Source organism: Cervus canadensis, chromosome 7 (assembly GCF_019320065.1).
Source record: "Cervus canadensis isolate Bull #8, Minnesota chromosome 7, ASM1932006v1, whole genome shotgun sequence".
NCBI lineage: Eukaryota > Metazoa > Chordata > Mammalia > Artiodactyla > Cervidae > Cervus > Cervus canadensis.
The window spans coordinates 36636051-36658709 of NC_057392.1; the positions used below are offsets into that span (position 1 = coordinate 36636051).

The 22659-nt window shown below is 34.7% G+C and overlaps 1 protein-coding gene across 24 annotated transcripts in view; it reads right to left on the minus strand.

Annotated features, from left to right (window-relative positions):
* Positions 1 to 22659, minus strand: part of ZBTB20 (zinc finger and BTB domain containing 20) — an 846256-nt gene that overhangs the window by 747303 nt on the left and 76294 nt on the right. Inside the window, exon 1 of one of the 24 annotated variants that reach the window (XM_043474919.1) lies at positions 22250 to 22377. The exons of the other annotated variants lie outside the window; for them this stretch is intronic. The gene's annotated coding sequence lies outside the window, so the exon portion shown is untranslated. Of the gene's footprint in view, positions 1 to 22249; positions 22378 to 22659 lie in introns of those variants that run through there. 24 annotated transcript variants of the gene reach the window in all.

Sequence of the window (22659 nt, forward strand, 5' to 3'; positions counted from 1 at the left end):
TATCTACAAAAGAATATCTATTAAAGACCAAAAAGGCATTTATAAAAATCCATGTATTTTCTAGCTTGTGTGTGTGTGTGCTCAGGTCGCTCAGTTATGTCCAATTCTTTGCGACCCTATGAACTGTAGCCCTCCAGGCTCCTCTGTCCGTGGAATTTTCCAGCCAAGAATGCTGGAGTGGGTTGCCATATCCTGCTCCAAGGGATCTTCCCAAACCAGGGATTGAACCCGCACCTCTTGTATCTCCTGAATTGGCAGGCGGGTTCTTTACCACTAGCACCACTGGGAAGCATTTTCTAGCTTACCAAAACAAGTTCTTTTTTCACAAGTACACACACTCTTACCTGCAAACATCAGCCATGTTGAAGTGTCTACACACTCATGAACCTGTCACACACTCTTTTCTTTTTCTAAACCTCCAGGGTATTGGACAAGCTGTTTTCGGTTTCTACAATATCCTTAACATTCTGTCTTTGAGTAACTCTTTTTCGGTGTCATCTTGGCCATCCTGTCCTACAGGAAGTCTTCCCTGGCTTGGGTTAGGTGCCCTCCTATCTACCTCCGTGCCTCTCTGAGGTAGCATGTTTCCATAGTAACTACAGTATAGTAATGATAACGTCCAAAAACCTGCCAGTCTATCTCTCTAAACCATTTGTTCTTTGAGGACAGGGAGCATTTGGTGATTGCTGTTATATCTCTAGCACCTAGACAAATTGGAGATATTGACAAAACAGTATATTTGAGAATATAAGGTAAACTGTTACCTCAATATTACTTTTCAGAAGAAAGGCTCCACTTATGGAGCACACTCCCAATTACTTATTTTAAACAACAAAGTACTATTTTTAAAAAATGTATTATCTAAAAATAACCACATTCATTATTGGTTTTGAATGGTCTTATAGGTCATTCTGATAAAACAGCTTAAAATGAAGGCAAAATTTTAATACAAGGTTACTGTTTCTTCCTGGCAATATACTAAAAACTGCAAGTATAAGGTGCCAATGTAAGTAAGGCTTTCAAAGATCACTTAGAAAAGCAAAAAAAGTATATGGTTACATTATAGAGGTGATAAATAAATGCTTAAGGGACAAATGTTAAAAACAATCTCATTGTTTGACAAATGGTATTTGTATCTTATAATGGACTTATAGGTGACAGAATATAATACTTATTAGATTGGATTTAAAACATGCTGTAACTAAAATAATGGGCTTCCCTGGTGGCTCAGTGGTAAAGAATCCACATGACAATTCAGGAAGCACAGGTTCAATCCCTGGGTCAGGAAAATCCCCCGGAGAAGGAAATGGTAACTCACTCCAGTAACAGATAAAATTGAATGCTACAGAAGAGTTTGAAAAAGACACTAATTTTTAAAAATGTATGTTAAAAAGTTGAATAAAACTGGCTCATAAAATTAGGATTGAAAAATAGTACAGTAATTTAAATATTATGTGGCATTTTAATTATACTTATGTTACTAAACTCCCCTGAAAAGTTTTTTCCATGATAAAGTAGGGACTCTAGTGACTTATAATTATCTTCTTTGGGGGCATGTACAGAACTTGATAAACATGTGATTAAATAAGTGATCAAATGAAGTCAACTCTCTTTCATCTTCTTTTAAAAAACAAAACAAAAAGAAAAAAAAAAGAAACCAAAATGACTATTACATTATTAAACACTTTCATGTAAAAACAATTTATAATACATTTCACAAATTAAAATTACTTGGTAATATGTGTATTCACAGATTGATCCTCTGCATTTTGCAATGGTTTTTGACTTTTATTTCATGTATAATACATGTCATAAATAGTAAAGCACATTTAATTTCACAAATATATAGGTTAATTGGCATAAAATCTTAAAGAACTTTCTACAAAATTTTTTATGTATAAATGCCATTTATGATTAAAGGTATGATCAATAGGTCAGTTGACATAGACATATGACTAGAATACCACTATGCCATTTCATCTACAGAAAAGAGTAACAATAAAAGGATGGTAACAAAACAAAAGCTATGATAAAACTCAATTAGAACAACAGAAAGCTAAGAAAGGCCAAAATTATAGAATACTGATTTTTAAATGTTGCTCTATCATCTTTAAGCACTTTTTTCTATTTTAGATATAAACTTTTGTCTTAATATTCAAAAATTCCAAATTGTTGGTATACAAATCATAAGTGATTTAATTGAAATTTCATAATGCTAAAGCTTTAAGCTTAAAGTACCTCGGTCAAATTTTTGGCTGGGCATAGTCATTCAATAATTCATTCAGATCTTTGGATACTAATTCAATAAGTAAGTACTGAGATTCTATTTTAAATATATGTTAGTTTTTAGAATGAGAATGAGAAGAATAAAACAGGCATAATCCCCTGTTTTTATAATCAACATCTGCTGGAAGCCAGACACTAATTTATAACCATACAAGTGATTACATACCTATTAGCAGAGAGAAGATTTTGGAGGAAAAAAATGGAATCTATGATAGTATTTGAGAAAAGGATTGGACATACGCTTAAGAACATTTCTTTGCAGAACGGATGTTAAAGCTGAAATGTGATGGATGGGTAGGAATTTAGTGGCTGACAAATCAAAGCTGGTAGGGGCTCGGATGAAAGTTTAGAGGTTTATTCTTAAATGAATATATATGCTAGTAAGAGCTGTTAGTTCATTGTTGGAAGAGAAATTAATGTTGCTAAAGCAATATCTGAAAGATAGTTTGTTCTGCTAAGTAAGCTAAAAACTATGCTAGTCATGTTGGTCATAATTTCAATGTGCTTCATAAACTCTTTTTTTTCATAGGTAAAATTTAAGCAAGTTCTTTTCCAATTATTTTAAATTTGACATTAGTGATATCTTAGTGGATAATGTTTATTCAGAATTTAATAAACTAAAGCTTTCTAAAGATAGAAGTGCCTGGACCACAGTACTATTTTGTGCACTAAAGAAATATGGAGTCAAAAAGACAAGATTAAAATTGTGTTGTACTATTAAATGGGAATTCATCATCTTTCTTTTTGAAATATTTAACTAGAAGATAAATTTTCCACTTGGAAGAGGCTTGTCAAGCTTTCACTCCTACCACTGATTATCCTATACAAATAAAGAAATAAATGAACAAAAAGACCCACCCAATTCAATTTTTAAATTCATAAATTTAAATTTCTGTTTTATTATAATTTTTGAAGTATATTTAAATTTTTATTATAAAACCATAAGTCCTTATGGAGGAAATTTAGAAAATGTAAAGAAATGAAATTTTTCAGAATCCCACCATTGCAAAACAAGCACTGTAAACATAGTAGAGTTTGAATTTTTAGATACTACTAATAAAATTTCATTGTTTAATTGGGGTTTCAACTAAATATTAAAATATTTATAATTAGTCTCTCTGTGGCATCCCTGGTGGCTCAGACAGTAAAGAATCTGCCTGTAATCCAGGAGACCTGGGCTCAATCCCTGAGTTGGAAAGATCCCCTGGAGAAGGGAATGGCAACCCACTGGAGAATCCCATGGACAGAGGAGCCTGATGGGCTACAGTCCTTGGGGTCGCAAAGAGTTGGACACCACTGAGCAACTAACTAAGTAAAATCTACAGTAAGGACCAAAATGAACGCTAAAAATCTGTGCCTATAATTCTCTTATTTGGAAAGCCACTTTGGCTCTCTTTCTGAAAACAGCTATTTTTCGCTGAATAAATTTTGTGGGTTCATGCGTGCGTGTGTGCTAAATCACTTCAGTCATGTTGGACTCTGCCACCCTAAGGACTGTAGCCCGTCAGGTCCCCTGTCCATGGGATTCTATAGGTAAAAATGTGTATGTATTAGTGGTTCAGTCCTGTCCGACTCTTTGCAACCCAATGGACTATAGCCCACCAGGCTCCCCTGTCCACGGGATTTTCCAGGCAAGAATACTGACTGGAGTGGGATGACATGCCCTCCTCCAGGGGATCTTCCTGACCCAAGGGTCTCTTCCTGACCCAAGGGGCTCTCATTTGGAAAGCCACTTTGCCTCTCTTTTTGAGAACAGCTATTTTTCAACTAAATATTGTACATACAAATAAAGGATTATCAAGCAAAGCCTATGTTGTTTTAATGTGTACTCCAAACAAAGGAAACTTAAATCTAAATCATTTGATCCCTTTGAAAGATATAGCATTTTGAAGGCTATACACCTTCTTTCCATAAATCCAACAGAGCCTTTTATTTCTTCATTTTTAGAACTATTTTTTTGAACAACTTAGGATGTAGTGGGATTGATTTCAAAGGCTACATAGTATATGTTTAAGTGTCATCAAATATTATGAATATTCAAATCACTCAGAATGGTAAGATGCTCACACGATAGTACAGGGATCAAAGCCTACCGCGTCCTCCTGCCTCACTCTGAGAATGATGAACTCACTAATGAGCAAGAGCTCATTTCAGCAGAATACGTATTAGACATATATTCTTTTTTCTTTCAAGGAATGTTAAATTTGTGTAAGTTAAATATGCTTATGTTAACATATTTATTTGTGAGATTTCACTGCACTCACTTCTTCCTAACTTTCTTACAGTATATATTCATTATATAATTCAGGAATTTCCATACTGAAAATGGAGAGTCATATTTGCTCTTTACTTAAATTATCCCAATATCCTGTGAACCAATCCATTAAACTTAAATTATGAATCAAACTTATAAGAGATACAGTATGATAACACCCACAAAAATAAATACAAAAAAGATGAAAAGAGACTACAAAAGTGTATTATTATCAGATACATTACATAGTTTTTATTTGTTTTAGCTTGTCATTGGTTTGACACTGTACTGCAAAAAAACAAAAACCAAAAAAAACCCACTACCTTTACCCTAAATTACCAATGATTGTAATTTCAATTAAATCAGGCTTTCATTTCAAGTCTGGACGTTTCTCACCAATTCCTAATATTGAAGATGGAGATAATTTAGGTTCAGAGAGATTATGTGAATTGCCCAAGATTTTTGTAGTTATTTGACAGCAGCATTAAAACCCAACTCAACACTACATCATATTCTAGTTTTAGTCTTTCTAGATTTAGGTTACATAGTTCAAGTAAAAATCATGAAAATAAAGTTATCCATTATCATGCAAGCAACAGTTACTTGGATAATACAATATTGGTTGATTTGATATTCTGATCCACACAAAACCTAAAACAAAGAAACAGAAAAGGCTTCTATGTTGGCCCATAGAGGAATTATTAATATCACTACAAGTAAGTAGTTGTTGAATTTTTTTAGCACTTTACCCTTTCTATGATCAATAATTTTATAATGTTTTATAGGCCCTGGAAAAATATACAAACTGATCATAAGAACTATTAATTATAAGACTTGTCCAGTTCTCCTACTAGTTCATGTGTGAAGGTCTTCAACCTCAAGTCTAAGTTGTTGTAGAAGTCACAATTTTTATAGATAATGATATTTTCCTAAAAACACATAAATATTCCAGAGGCTACCTGAAATCAGAAACATGTACAAAACACAGGTCCCAGCTTTTTGAATTTCCCTTTCCTATTACTAAAATATAAAGCCACAAAAAATTTTAACTGTCACAAACTTTTGCTACCTCCTTGCAATCTCTCTCTCTCTTAGGTCACTTGCCTTGGGAGAAGCCAACTGATACATCACAAAGACACTCAAGCATGCCCTATGGAAAGACCCCTGTAATGAAGAACTGAGACTTCCACTCAACAGTCAACAAGAAATAGACTTCTTGCCAACAGCCATGTGTATAAGCCACCGTGGAAGCAGATGCATTCCAGTTCTCATAAGACTGATACCCAGGCTACCATCTTGATTAAAACCTCATAAGAAATTCTGAATTAGAACCAGTTAGCTAAGTAGCTCCCAAAGTTCTGACCCAAAGAAATAATAAGACAATAAAGGTTTGGTTTTTTAAGCCACTAAGTCAGGTGTGATTTGTTATATAACTATAGATAGCTAACACCTACTATAAGAAATTAGGTAAGTTAGCTCTCTGAATCTGCTTTTTCACTGTTATGAGAAAACAGACCTACTAATAGCTAACCTATGTTATTGTTGTTGCTTAGTCACTAAGTTGTGTCTGATTCTTTTTGACCCTATGGACTGTAGTCTACTAGGCTCCTCTGTCCATGGGATTTCACACGTAACAATACTGGAGTGGGTTGCCATTTCCTTCTCCAGGGGATCTCCCCAACCCAAGGATTGAACCCAGACCTATAGCACTATTGTAATGATAAAGAAGATTAAAAACAACTTGTATAGCAGATAGTAAAAGCTCAATAAGCATTATTATTTTCTATTAATAATATTATAAAATATTATCATTAGTCATAGGCGGTTGCCACATTTCATAGTATTTTGCTTCCATTGGCTAATTGGACTAAATTGATACACTAAACTACTGAGAATCAAAACTAATAATAGAAAGTGAAATAATAAAAATATTAGAAGAAAATACTAAAATTATTTGCATAGCCTTGAGGGAGGAAAGTTTTCCTTAGCATATTGCCAAGGTAAGAAACTTTAAATCAAATATTGAGAAGTAGGACTACATAAAAATTAAGACTATCTGCAGAGTAAATGAGGGCTTCTCTGGTGGCTCAGTGGTAAAGAATCCACCTGTGATGCAGAAGATGCAGGAGACCAGGGTTCACTCCCTGGGTGGGAAAGATCCCCTGGAAAGGGCATGGCAACCCACTCCAGTATTCTAGCCTGGAAAATTCCATGGACAGAGGAGCCTGGCAGGCTACAGTCCACAGGGCTGCAAAGAGTCGGACACAACTGAGCGAATGAATACACACATGGCTATAAGGAGAGTATCAGGGGAATCCTCAGTTTATATCCAAATTCAAATCATACAGCTATTTAGCTTTTTCATAGCCATATCTTTTCAATTATATAGCATGTTGTTTACAACAGTGATTACTCATTTTCCTTAGAGCATGTCTGGGCTTAATATGAGGAGAGAGGGAGAAAACACATAGCAAAAGGAACACTTTTTCCTCTTCTACTTCATCGTACAATTTGGAATGAAAGTATCTGCGTAATGATAAAGTTGTGTCTAATTTGTGCCCCAAAGTGTTTTATTCTGTTGGAATTTTAACTGGATTTGCATTGATTCTACAGATTGCATTGTTAAAAATCAATATTGTTAACAACGCTGAATTTTTGAATCCATGAACATGGTTTATTTCTCTTTATATTTAGTTCATCTTTAAATTCTTTCAGTAGTATTTTGTGAATTTTCAATGTACAAGTCATACATACATATAGAATATGTACACATCCTTTCTATCTATCTACTTAGGAGTTCATTTTATACCTAAATATATCCAATTTTATGATATTATCAATGATATTTTATATTTTCTCCTCTAAACCTTAATGTTAATCATTTTTAAAATGGGAGTAATAATGTAGAATCTACCTCAAAAGGATTGTCTGGAGAATATAGAGAACAGAGTAATAGTCAATAAATGTAAAACAATGTTATTACTTGTAAAGCTTTTCCCTATTTCTGTACATACACATCCTATTCATGATTCAACATCCAGTTAAAATGCATCTCTATAAGAAGTCTTTCCTCTACATCCAAGCTAACAGTGTGCTTTCTTAAATAAGTCATTAATAAATATTTCCCCAAAACAAACAAACATAATCAAGCATTACTAAGAAAAGGTTTACACAAGTTCATGAATCTACTTAAACCTACTGCCATCATTGCATTAAATCCCTTGCTTACACAAAGATACATACACTTGCAACATTTTCTTATCTAATAATCTAGTTTACTCTATCAAAAAGAAAAATGAGGTTAGTATGACATGACTTGCTCTCGGCAAAATAATGATATGGGTGTTAATAATCACCTTGGTTTCTACATGATCACAAATAATCTATTCATGTTTAGAATAGATTTTAGAATTTTGCTGGGGATAAAATTAACTCTGTAGATTACAGAATTCATCTTTATTTCAAGACTTTATATATTTGCATATATCCAGTATTTTATACTTTCCATCTAAATGTGATCGTATCTAGAAGTTATGAATTTTCATTAGGAAAAAACCACTGGTTTTCCATTGGAAAAAAACTGGTTAAAGCTTCAAGAGCAAAAGTTCTTAGGTTTGGATTCCAGGTGCTTTGATGGACCACTATGTAGCTTGAAAAATAGTATTTAATTTCAGTTAACACATCTATGCTGTTGCTGCTGCTAAGTCGCTTCAGTCATATCCAACTCTATGCAACCCCAGAGATGCAGCCCACCAGGTTCCTCCGTCCCTGGGATTCTCCAGGCAAGAATACTGGAGTGGGTTGCCATTTCCTTCTCCAATGCATGCATACATGCTAAGTCACTTCAGTCGTGCCCAACTCTGTGCAACCCTATGGACAGCACCCACCAGGCTCCTCTGTCCACAGGGTTCTCTAGGCAAGAAAACTGGAGTGGGTTGCCATATCCTTCTCCATAACACATCTATACATGGAGATAAAAGCATCTTCTTGGGTATAGTGAATATTAAATGAGAGTAAGTATTCAAAATTCTTTAGTTGTTTTTCTGTTTCCTCACCTATAAAATGGGAATATTCATCCCTCCTTACTAGTCAAGATCACCTTCAGGACCCAGTGAAATATATACATTGACAGTGCTTTGCAAAACACACATTATATAAATGGACAGGATTTTTTTTCAAAAATATAATTGTTACCATTCCAGAAAAACTTGCCATACCTCTGTGAGAATTTGATTTTAAATTTACCTAAGTGGCCTCTTAACTAACCAACTCAATCATTGATTTCCACTGCCTTCTTTCAATTTGAATGCCATTCCTCTCAGCAGAGAAAAATACAAGCAAAATAAATGTTTGTCATCTCTTCCTACTTTGTATCACCTTCTAACATTATACATATTCTTCCAAGCAATGGCTTTATCTATTTGGTAGATATGACTTTGCATACCCCTTCTCAAAGTTTATTATTCTAAGAGACGAAATTAGGAACTTTCTTGACAGTCCAGTGGTTTAGACCTCACCCTCCAATGCAGGGGGATTCAGGTTCAATCTCTGGTCAAGCAGCTAAAATCCCACATGCCTCAAAGCCAAAAAACTAAAAACACCAAATAGAAGCAATATTGTAACAGATTTCAATAAAGACTTTAAAAAAGTGGTCTACATTGAAAAAAAAATCTTTAAAAAAATTTTAGAGAGATTAAATTAGAATTATGGAAAAGAAAGTTGAGAAATTTAGGAGTCAATTGTCACAGATAACAGAAATAATTTCATTGAGATATTCTAAAATATCAATAACTAAGTATTATAAACAATAAGTGTCAATTACATTATGGTGAAAATATTTTAATGTAGCTATATCGAGCATAAACTGGATTGTCTTTCAGGCCATAGACATTAGTCTTTTCTACCAATGACCACACAAAAACTAAATAATATGCATTCTGCCACAAAAAGACATTATAAAAATATATATTCCCATCTCTATTAATTGACCAGAAAATATTTTGTCATCCTGAACTTAGACTGACCATAGTACAGAATCTGTCATTAAGTGTTCAGTTCACACACATACACTCCAAACTGGTCCAACAACTTCTATTATGCCAGTTACCAGCATTGCCAGCCCCTTTGCCCTTCACTGCCTGGAGAACGTCCATCAGAAACAGGGAAGCAGAGCAAGCTGCCACAATGCACCATTGATGCTTGAGCAAGGCTGCCCAAGCAGCTGCAACAACAGGGCAACTCTTCAAAGTGTCAGCATTGAAACTTAGAATTCTCCTTCCCATACAACTATCAATGAAAACCTTTATAAGCTACAATCAATTACAAAATAAATCTCTGAGACAAATCATGTTCTTTTTTCATTTTCCCTCTCCTCTTTCTCCTTTCAACACTAAATGTCCTTGGTTTAAAAAAAAATCAAGGAGAAATTCCCTCCTTTTCTTCCTCGATCTCTGTTTGCCTCTCTTATGTTCTAAAAATTCTCTCAAGGAGGTTTAAGGATTTGTGCTACACACTTTTGTTTATAAGACATGTTCTGGGTTTTTTGTTTGTTTGTTTGTTGTTGGGTTTTGTAGTTGGAGTTTCTCATTTAAAAACTTCAAAAGGCACTTGAAATTTTGAGCACACTCATTCTGGAATTTTTGGCAAAGCATGTTTTTGATTATTGAAAGATAATCTAAATTCTGAAGTGCACGCACTGAATCACATAACCTCCATATTTTTGTAAACCACAACAAAAGTGGTTTTACATTAACTATAGATGAATAAGTAATGAGTCAGTGAACAGTTAAAAGCATTCCATGAGAATGCATCAACTAGCCATGTGAACTCTTTGATAGAAAAATCCTAAGTGTTTAGACATTACTTAGAATGAGGGAAAGCTACTCTTTAATAAATGCAGTATGTTTAATCTGTCTTATGTGACTAAACCTACCATATCAAATGAAAATATACTTTTGTTTTTTTCTATTTCTCCTTAGCCACAAGTAGTTAATGACTTATTTTTATATGAAACACATACTTGAAACCTGATAATTGTAAACAACCACTTTTAGATTTAACTCCATATCTTTTACCAGATAAACAACATGAGTTCCTTATAGAAAAAAGAGGGAACTTCTCGAAATAATATTTATTCTCAAGAGACAGAATGTCCAAATTTCAGCATTGCCAAGGTGTAAACCATTTAAATCTTCTAGATAACTAAAACATGCACACTTCATTGAGTCTGTCTGAAAAATCGAAATCCACAATATTTAAGTTCCTAATTTGCTATAATTTTTAAATCATATTAATAATTTCTCATTTTCAAAGTAATGCATCTACATAGTTTACTAAATAGTAACACAATGTTTCTTAAAAACCACAAAAGACAGCAGCTCATATCTCAACCTTGGAGACCTCTGTCAAAATTCTTTCTAGTGTTTACCTGTTTATCTCTAAATAATAAGCTCATATTGCTATTTTTTATTTGTATACTGTAGACATTATTAATTTCTTACCATGGAAGATAAAGTGTTAGCTCTCTCATACCACCCACTTTCCTTTCATTCTCCCAGTATTTAGCCAACTGGTACATTTTTAATAATTTCCTTCCTTGAGTAAAAAGTTTTCCTTTCTACAATTCATATTGCCCATTTTTTCCCCAATCGCAAGCTTTGCAAGAGAAATGTAAAATCTCTCTGAATGTATCTCACACTCTTAAACGTGAAGCACTCTGCTAATTCCAAATCTTCCTTCTGAATCCCTTTCTAGAGTTTTCTACCTTCATGCTCAGCTAAGGACAGATTATTCTTAAGAACAATGCACAGTTGTTATCCAGGAACTTCTCTTCATCTTTCTCATCTCATTCTCATCACTTATTTCCTGAATCCTCTCCTTCTTCTCTCTCCCCAGTTTTTCTTCATTTGGATACAGCATAGCCCACCAAAAGATTCCTGAGAAAGCAACCTTGGAAGGTAAATTTTGAGGATCATGCAACTAAAAATGTCTTTCTACCTTCACACCTGATTAACAGTTTGACTAAGTATAGAATTCCAAGTTCAAAGTAATTTGGCCTCAGAACTTTAAAGCCACATCTTCTAACTTTGAATGTTACCATTAGGAAATCAGATACCATCCTGATTCTTGAACCAATGTGTACATAGGGTTTAATTTTTCTCTCTAAAAGTGTCTATCATCATCTGTAAACCGCTGGTAGTTTGAAATTTTCCAGTTATATATCTTGGTATAGATCTACTTCACATTTTTTCCAGTTGTATGAAGAAATAATTGACATGTCACAGTACAAGTTTAAGGCATACAGAGTGATGGTTTGATTCACATATACTGTGAAATGATTATGGCAATAGGCTTACCTAACATTCATCATCTCACATATGATAAAATGATAAAAAGAAAAAAAATATTTTCTACTTTACACTTTTTATAGGCACACAGTAAATCCTTTCAAAGTGGAAATGCTTGTTCTTCAGTTTTGAAAAAAAAAAGTATGATTTGATTTCATGCTAATCTCTTCCCTATCACTTTCTCTGCTTTCCCCCATTTTCTGAAACTGTTATTAATAAGAGTTTTGTTTGTGAGACATTCTGATTTTATCTGCTCTCCTGTTATCCCTTTGACTTTCTGCTCTGAAAATTTCAATCCTGTTAAAGTTATTACAGCTGAGTGCTTATTCTCTGATTATTCATTTTTTATATTATTCTGTCATGTTTCATGGAAGTACTATCTTCTATCTATCTGAGTATATTAATTATATTTTTACTTCAGCCATTGTCTTCCAGAGGAAGTACTGCCTCCAATTCTTAAGCCAGTTCTGGAGCATGAACTGGCTTGCTTTTTCCTTGGCACAATACTTTCCAGGGACTTGTATTTAGCTTTCTCCATTCTACTAATTCCTTCATCCACTTTACAGCTTCCAAAAATTGTATCTCTTTCACATGTTGCTTCCTCTTCTTTATTATGCTTGTGGATTTGTACTTTTTTAGCCTTTTAGTCATACTTTTAGTCCTTTACTTGTAAGGAACAAGGGAAAACGTGTTCAGTCACCAAGTTTAACTGGAAGTCTGTTGTTCAAGTTTCTAAGATGTTAATCCTATAGGTATAATCATGCCATTTATAGGGTCATAAAATCATAGGGTTTTTACTGTTAAAAAGCTTCTCAGAGATCATCTGATTCAATCCTTTTATTTTAGAGGTGAAAAAATGGAAGCTTCAAAAGTTAAGTGGTTTATGCAAGGTTATTTAACTAGCAATTCATACAGCTGGTACTTGAACTTGCCTTCATTACCATACTGCCTCCTCACATAGATAACCTCTTAAAGTCCCCACTCTCCAAGAACTCCCACACACATAATAAAGCCAAAACTTTTTAATATGGCAGTCTAACTTTTGGTAAACAAAATGGAAGAAATTTGCCATTAATTAAAAATTCATGTTGAGATTTGACAGAAAAAAGCAAAATTCTGTAAAGCAATTATCCGTCAATAAAAAATAAATTAATTTTTTAAAAACTGAGAAAAAAAGACTCCAAGAGTAAATATCTGATTCTAAACCTTCTACTTTTTACCAAAATTTCCTAATCAATACTCTCCCATGAAATTCTCTCTCCTTCGACATGGCAGACTTCATCTAAGTTCATCTAAGTTTTACTCTTTCAGGTCATAAGATGACACCATATTTTCTCCAAGTAAAGGAAATTTATGTTTGAAATCAATTGAATTATTTATATCCTTCTTTATCTCCCATCCTCACACTCTCCCTGACCTCAGACTGAACGCTTCTCCTAAAATAATCTTTTCCTCCATGAATAGTACCACCCAGGTACTCAAGCAAACCACTTGAAAGTCATCCTCAACTTCTTTTTCCTTAACAGCAACCAACTCCCACCCCACATCTATGCTGTCCCCAAATTTTACCAATTCTACCTTCTAAAAATCTCATGAGTCCATCCCTCCTGATATTCCTCACAGCTTCACAGACACTTTCAGATCAGACCCTCCCTGTACTTCATCCTGATTGCCACTCTTTATCTGCTAACTGATCTCACACACTAGTTTCTTCTCTTTACACTCTTTCTCCTACACTCAATTGATGAAATGCTTTTTTCTCAACAGAAGTATAAAACCTTTAGTGGATCCCACCTCATTTCCAGATCCTTAGCATGACTTATATAAGGTACTTCATGGTAGCACCTGTGTATCTCTCCAACTGCATATCTTGAGGCTCCTAAACTGGCACTTTATTGAATTAGAAATCAGATAGAAATAAAGAGGCTTCTTTTGGGTTTTCTGTTTACACTGGATTTTCATTACTACTGAATGACAGCTTTTTTCCCCATCTCCTCTCTCAAATAAAGAAGGAATCAAATGAAAGGAAAGAAGGTGATATGATTTTAAAAAATAGTATTAAACCTATAAAAATATTTAATAAAGTTCTGTTTACCATAATATTTTATAACATTTTATGCTATCATTTGGAGAGTATAATCTGTTTAAAGTTATTGGCAGTACATTAAATTCAGTATCCAGAACACTAAAGATGCAAATTAAATATTTGATGGAGACAATAGCAATTAGATCTTCTGGACATGAAATAATTACAGGATCAACACATTTTTATAGTAAAGGCCAAATCTAAGAAAGTTTTATATAATAGTTACTAGACTACAGATTTTAGCAGGTAGGGGCCATGTCTTAACCATCTTTGTATTCTCTACTGTGCCAAATACATAACATAATAGGTGCCCAGGGAAAGAAAGAAAGAATGAATGAATAAATGAAATTATAGGCAATATCAGGCCAACAAACCCAGGCAGAAGAAGCTTATCTACTATTTAATAAGCCAAATAATCCAATAGAATTTATTATTACAGATGATCAACTTAGTCAAAATGTCATAAATATATATTTTTAAAAGTGTGTATATATAGATAGATAGATAGATAGATAGATATATCCAGCAGACCTTTATATGAAACATCAGTCTGATCTTTATTTGGACATCTGTTAAATCATTCAATAGATAACATAGCAAAATTTTTCAACCTAACAAAACAGTATATACTACTTGGAAAGCAAGTAAAATAAAGGTGTTTCCATTTTCAGTACTCTTATCTTTAGATTGTCCTCCACATACCTCTCCAGATGAGAAATACACAAAAATAAGAACTTTTTTAGCTAGAATTTTGATCAAGTTACTGCCTTTCATATTACTGTAATGATATCCAAACTGCCTTCTAAACCAAATAGAAACAGCACCATGGCACATGCACATAATCTAATTGTGCACTTCTACCATGACAACCTCATGTGCCTTGAGGCACTAAAGTCAACTTGCCAGCCAGAAGTCTGAAGTTTAGCAATTCAACCCAGCGCAATTACAAAAATGCCTTAACCCACAACCTAAAATTTAAAATATTAAGTGGCTACACTAGTTGGTATCCCTGGACCCCAAAGCTAGCTACTCCAGAACATGTCTTCACCCACCAGTGGCTGGTAGCCTCTGAAAGAGGCAGGGCTTGGCAGCCAAACATGCTGGGGGCCAGCCCTGCCTACAAGTGCTCCCACAGTAGTTGGGGCCACCGCAACAGAAGAGCTCACCCAGCACACACTGGAGACAGACTTGAATCACACAGCTCCAATAACTAGAGGGAAGTATGCTGCTGGGCCTCACAGAATATATCTTATAAAATACCACTTCTCCAAGGTCAAGAAATATAACTGACCTATCTAATGAAAGTGAAAGTGAAGGTCACTCACTTCACAAAGGGTCCTACTCTTTGTGACCCCATGCACTATAGCCTGCTACGCTCCTCTGTCCATGGAATTCTGCAGGCAAGAATACTGGAGTGGGTAGCCATACCCTTCTCCAAGGGATCTTCCCAACCCATGGATTGAACCCAGGTCTCCCACATTGCAGGTGGATTCTTTACCATCTGAGCCACCTATCTAATACAGAAACATAATCAGAGAATTAAGCAAAACGAGAAAACAAAGGAGTATGTTCCAAAGGAACAAGATAAAACCCCAGAAGAAGAACTAAGCAAATTATAGATAAGCAATCTATCTGATGAAGAGTCAAAGTTAATGATCATAAAGAGGCTCAGTGAATTTGGGAGAATAATAGATAAACACAGTGAGGAATTTAACCAAGAGATAGAAAACATAAAGAATCAAATAGAGTTGAAGAATATAACTGAAATAAAATGTATTTTTATTACTAGACGGTATCAATAGCAGATTAGATAATATAGAGGAACAGATCAGTGAACTGAAAGACAAAGTACTAGAGACCACCCAAGCTGAAGAAAAAGAAGAAAAAAAAAATCAATTTTAAAAAATGAGGAGAGTTTAAGAGACCTCTGTCACATCAAGCCTCTAACATTCACATTATAGGGGTCCAGGAAGGAGAAGAGAGAGATAAAGGCAGAGAATTCCCTGAAGCCATAATAGAGGAAAACTTCCCCAACCTGGGAAAGAAAACTGATGTCCATGTCCAAAGAGCATAGAAAGTCCCAAACAAGATCCACACTAAGACAGAAAGAAAATATTAAAAATAGCATGAGAAAAGCAACTAGTTTTATACAAAGGAACTCTCATAAAACTGTCAGATGACTTTTCAGCAGAAACTTTGCAGGCCAGTAAGGAGTGGCACCATTTATTTAAAAAGAAAAAGGAAAAACCCTACAACCAAGAATACTGTTACTGGCAAGGCTATCATTTAGAGTTGAAGGAGAGAGAGAGTTTTCTAGACAAGCAAAATCTGAAAGCGTTCAGCACCACGAAACTAGTTTTATAAGAAATGTTAAAGGGATTTCTCTAAGTGGAAAATAAAAGGCCTGACTAGAAATATTAGAATTATGAAAGGAAAAATCTCATTGGTAAAGGCAAACATACAATAAAGGTAGGAAATCAACTATTTATGAAGTTAGTAGGAAGATTCAAATATAAAAATAGTAAAAATCACCTATATCCACAGTAAGTAGCCAAGGAATACACAAAACAAAAAGATGTAAACTATGATGTCAAAAACATTAAATGTGAAGGGGAGTAAATATGCACTCTAAATTAATAGATTATCAATTTAATTATACACACACATGCTATATATATGATATATATATATATATATATATATACATAGTATATATATGCCCCTTGGCAACCACAAGCCAATATGATGTTAAAGAGAATCACAAAATTCCAAGGGAAGAGAGTAAAAGAAGAAGAAAGGAATAAAAACACCTTTTAAAACAACTAGAAAACAATTAACAAAATATCAGTAAGTACACGTGTGTGTGTGTGCTAAGTTGATCCAGTCGTGTTCAACTCTTTACAACCCTATGAACTATAGCCCACCAGGCTCTTCTGTCCATGGGGGTTCTCCAGGCAAGAATACTGGAGTGGATTGACATTTCCTTCTCCACAGTAAGTATATACTTATTAATAATTACTTTAAATGTAAATGGACTGAATGTTCCAATCAAAAAACACAGAATACTGAATCAGTGTTAGTTGCTCAGTCACGTCCAACTCTTTGTGATCCCATATACTGTAGCTCACCAGACTTCTCTGTCCATACCAAGACATAAAAAAATAAAATCTTGCCATTTGTGACAACATAGATAAATCTAAAAGGTATTATGCTAAGTGAAATAAATCAGAGAATGATTAACACTGTATGATTTCACTCATATGTGGAATTTGAAAGAAAAAATAAACAAGTGAACAAACAGAAACAGAGTCACAAATACAGAGAGCGCTAAACAGGTGGTTGCCAGAGAGTGAGGAATGGAGGAAAGAAATAGGTGAGGGATATTAAGAGGTACAAACTTTCAGTTACAAAATAAATGAGTCATGGGAACGAAATGTACAGCATGAGGAATATAGTAAATAATAATGTAATAGTTTACAGTAGTGACAGATGGTAACGAAACTAATCATAGTGATCATTTTGTAATGTATAGAAATATCAAATCACTATGTTGTATACCAGCAGTGTTGTAGGTTGATTATACTTCCAAAAAGAAAAAGAAAAAAAGACAAATAATCTTACAGAAAAAGAAATCAGATCTGTAATCACCAGAAACAGGGGGTGGAAGGGAAGGGAATTGGATGAAGGTGATCAAAAGATAAAAGATAAATAAGTACTAGGGATGTAATATACAACATGATCAAGATAAATAATACTGCTTTATGTTATATATGAAAGCTAAGAGAGTAAATCCTGAGGTCTCACCACATGGAAAAAAATTTTTTCTTTTTCTTTTATTTTACATTGATATGAGATGATGAATATTCACCAAAGTTACTACATGGTGTATGTAAGTCAAATCATTATGCTACACACCTTAAATGTATGCAGTGCTGTATGTCAATTATATCTCAATAAAACTGGGAAAAAATAAATATAATTTTTTAAGAAATCAAGGAGCAGGCCCAAGGCATATGAGTCAAAAACAGAGCACTGTGAACATATTCAAACTGAGACTACTCTTTTCTATTTCTATTAAGGTACTTAGCAAAAGACTCTAAATGTCAGGAATATCAGGAATTTCCTCTGAAAAAAAGAAATTCTCTTGAATCCCATCACCTTAAAAATATCTTGTATAACAAAAAGGTATAATGTGTAGATTCTCACTAGGTAGAAGTCTGAATACCGAGCATATCATATTACAGAATAAAGATGGGTATTTTCCGGGATGCTATCTAGTTTTTATAAATTCCACTGTTGTCCTCATCTAAAATGACTATGGAAATGGTGTAGCTAAAGAAAAAAAAAGGGACAAAATTTAAATCAACAAACTAAGAAATAAAAGTATAGGCTATACATGTTAACAAATGCTGACATATGGAAGAGCAAAGAAAAATATGTGAAGACACACTCCTGGGCAAAAGGCTGAGGATAGCCAATATTGATAGGATATATAACAATTGAAGGGATTCCCAGGTGGTTCAGTGGGTAAAGAACCCGCTTGCACTGTAGGAGTTGCGGGAGACATGGGTTCTATCCCTGGGTTGGGAAGATCTTCTGGAGAAGGACATGGCAACCACTCAGGTATTCTTGCCTGGAGAATCACAGCGACAGAGGAGACTAGCAAGCTATAGTCCATGAGGTCGCAAAGAGTCGAACATGACTGAAGCGACTGAGCACACATGCACAAATAATGATTAAAACAAGAGCACAGAAAAGACAAAGTAGAGGAGAAATTTTAATATAACTAGTGGGTAGAAAAATGCAAAATGTTCCTTGGAAGGAAAGCTATGACAAACCTAGACAGCACATTAAAAAGCAGAGACATCACTTAGCTGACAAAGATCTGTATAGTCAAAGCTATGATTTTACCAGTAGTCATCAATGGATGTGAGAATTGGCCCATTAAGAAGACTGAGCGCCAAAGAATTGATGCTTTGTGGTGTTGGAGAAGACTCTTGAGAGTTCCTGGGACAGCACAGAGACCAAACCAGTCAATTCTAAAGGAAATCAACCCTGAATATTCATTGGAAGGACTGATGCTGAAGCTCCAATACTGTGGTCACCTGATGCAAAGAGCCAACTCATTGGAAAAGAACCCGATGTTGGCAAACATTGAAGGCAAAAGGAGAGGATGAAATGGTTGGGGGCAACACTGACTCAACGGACATGAATTTGAGCAAACTCTGGGAGATAGCGGTAGACAGAGGAGCCTGCCGTGCTGCAATACTTGGAGCTGCAAAGAGTCAGACACAGTTAAATGACTGAACAACAACAAGGAAAATGTATGTTGTATAAACTGAAGCAATCCCAATGATATAAAGAGTCATGAAGTGGAAAGACAAGATTTCTTCCATTCAAAGGTTTTATGACCAGTAAGGATGGACTACAATACGAAAATGAAATAGACCTAATTCCATAATAGGCATAGAAAGTGACCAACAGTGATAACTCTATTGTTTAAGGACACAAAGTGGTACTTAATAAACTTCAGATTATACCATTTAAAAACTGTTTCTCAACTTTGGAAAATGTCTTACACTCCCCTTGGCTACCTATTTGCTTTAGCTTTTAAAATTATGGAAGTGTCATGCAAGCCATCTATAGAAGGTAAATAACAACACTTCTATGAATAGTAGTAATTAAAAAAGAACCCATTGATGGCACATTCATTCCAATGCCACCAGCACTGAGTCAACCATTATATTGTGTGCATGCTAAATCGCTTCAGTCACATCCAACTCTTTGTAACCCTACGGTCTGTAGCTTTCCAGGCTGCTCTGTCCATGGGATTCTCCAGGCAGGAATACTGGAGTGGGCTGACATGCCCTCCTCCAGGGGATCTTCCTAACCCAGGGAAAGAACCCACATCTTGTGCAGCTTCTGCACTCCTAGCAAATTCTTTACCACTGAGCACTAACATCCAAACCCTGGAGGACACTATCAGCATTGCTGGTAACATCTCTGCCCCTAGAGTTTAAGTCTTTTTTTTCTATGAAGAGCACATTCTTACACAGGACAACAGGATGTGAAATGATATGAAAATGTGTGTGTCAGCACTTAGAAAATTCTCCTCCTAAAAGCAGTTTCTAAATGTGGAATCCTTAATGAAGACCTGTAACCTACTGGTCAGCAGAAGCATTTAGGAATTGAAGGCATACAGTACAATGCTTATCCTTATTCCCATTTAGCTACCAGGGTTTTTTTTTTGTTCAATATTTCTTTTTTCTTTTCCGTGTTCTCTATTTACAATTGTGAGAGAACTCTGTAGAGAAACAACTTGACTAGACCCAGGAGATGGTGAAGGACAGGGAAGCCTGGCATGCTGCAGTCCACAGGGTTGCAAAGAGTCAGACATGACTTAGCCACTGAACAAAACAAATGTGGAAAAGCATCTTGACTGGATCTAGGTTCCGTGTGGGTACATGCCGTGTAAGCACTACACACAACTCCACCTGAAACTCTCCACGTTTCAACCCTTTTGATAGTCTTCAGCTGAGACTACATCTGACCCTTTCACTTATGTTTCACCTACAATTTCAGGTCTCAGCAGTTCCTGAGAATAAATGAGTTATAGTTATACTTCCTCTTCTCATAAATCTGAAAGAAAGAGTAGGGTGGGGTGGGCTTAGGAAATGGACAGTTTCACTGCCAATCCAAACATAATATTCCAATAGCTGGCTGTTGTGATCAAGAAGATTATATTTTTTAATATCAGTGTATGTAAGCCCTTCAGCAAATAAACTCAGAGGATGAAGAGGAGGAGGTGGGGAGAGGAAATGATATTGATGATGACAATGATAGCTAATGTTTTCAGTATCTGTGCCTGGCATTGTTCTAGGTGCTCTGCACTCTGCACGTATTATCTCATTTAATCCTCACATATTCAAAAAAATTCCTTGTTAGGTAAAATTATTTTTATCTTCATATTTTAAACAGGATACAGAAAAACAGGGGGAAAGTTGCTTAAATGAATTTAAAGGTATTTCATTCCTTTAAAGTTAAAACATAAAATTTACACTGATTGACCAATCTTTTATGTAAGATCAAAGGCTGTCATTGACTCTTGATCTGCTAAGTCACATTATTCTCCTTACTCAGACTGTTCCACAATGTAGCATTTATGTAAAGTCAGTGAGAGTTTAAAGATTTTGTTTATTTAATGGCAGTGAGTGCTTAAAGAGACTTGCAAAGCAAGTTGAATGCAGGACCCTTCCAAATTTTTACATTCATCCACTACCCTTGCCCTGGGAGATCTTTCACTGTTGTCTACCCACACTAATTTGTTTTAGTGATTCACCTTTAAAAAGTCTTTCCAAATCAGTCAACTTAAATTTCACAATATCAATAGATATTTATACTTTTTTACTCATATTTCACCAGTTTGCATAATTAAATTACCATTGCACATTCAACTGGCATAAACAAATTTAAAAACAAACACAAATGACTCTAAATAAGCATAACAGCAAATAAACAGGGAGACAGAAATACACCATAATTCAGAGTTTCCTATCAGCCTAAAGTAGGGATTGGCCAGGAGGGCTTCTACTATATTCATACCTTCCCTAATCACAAAGAATACTATTTAATAAGTATATTAGGTTTCTGGCAGAATGGATTTACAATTGAAAAATATAATCATATTTGATAGCGGGTTTACAATAACACCAAAATTCTATACTAGGAAGTTAATACATTTCTTCTTATGTTTCTTAAATAGAAATACTGGGAGACTACTTCACTGATAAAAACTAAAGTCATAAAATTCTATCTTAAGCTCAATAAAGTATAACAAAGCCTGTTCCCTACTTTACATGTGTGAGTATGTACATATATACTCATACACATAAAAATGTGTAATTAATAAATGAAGAAACTCAGACTTTAAGAAAGAAAGTCCCAACCAGAGGAAACCACCACCTTATGTGGTAAAAGCTCTAAATTTAAAGTTCAGGTTCAACCTGTTACTACTAATTTGATGTGGAATAATTCACTTCCCCTCCCTGAATTATACTTTCCTTATTTAAAAAAGGAGACAATAACACTTGCTCTCTCCATCTCACAGAACTATGGTCAGAATTACATAAAATAATATATATGAAAACACTTTACAAACTATCAGTCATCATACATATATAATATACTATTACTTGAAATCCTAGCTTGTACTTTGAACACAGAGTCAGGGCGGTCATTTCACAAATGATGGGACTGAGAGCCCAAAGCCCAAATTACCTTCCTCCTTAGAGTGGCATGGATGACAGAGCACAAGTAGAGAATACTTGATTAACCTGGAAAAGGATATCACCAGTCATCAGAGTTGGAATCAATTGGAGATTCAAGAAAGCCAAAATGCCCAGAATGAACTAATGCTGCAGTGGCGACTGTGAACAGAGACAAAATGTTAAAGGTTGAGCAGTTTCATATAATAAGTTCTGGCAGTAATTTTGGTGAAAATACGAGGAGAGATAGAAAGATCAAACCCCCAAAAAGTTCAACTATACAAAACACATATTATTATTTCATCTTATAGAACAAAATGTTGAAGGCTTTTCAAACTTAAGAAAACTGCAAATTTGAGATAATTCTCTTATTTATGTCATTCCTTTCTACTGGCTGGAAAAATTAACCATAGGTTAGGAAGT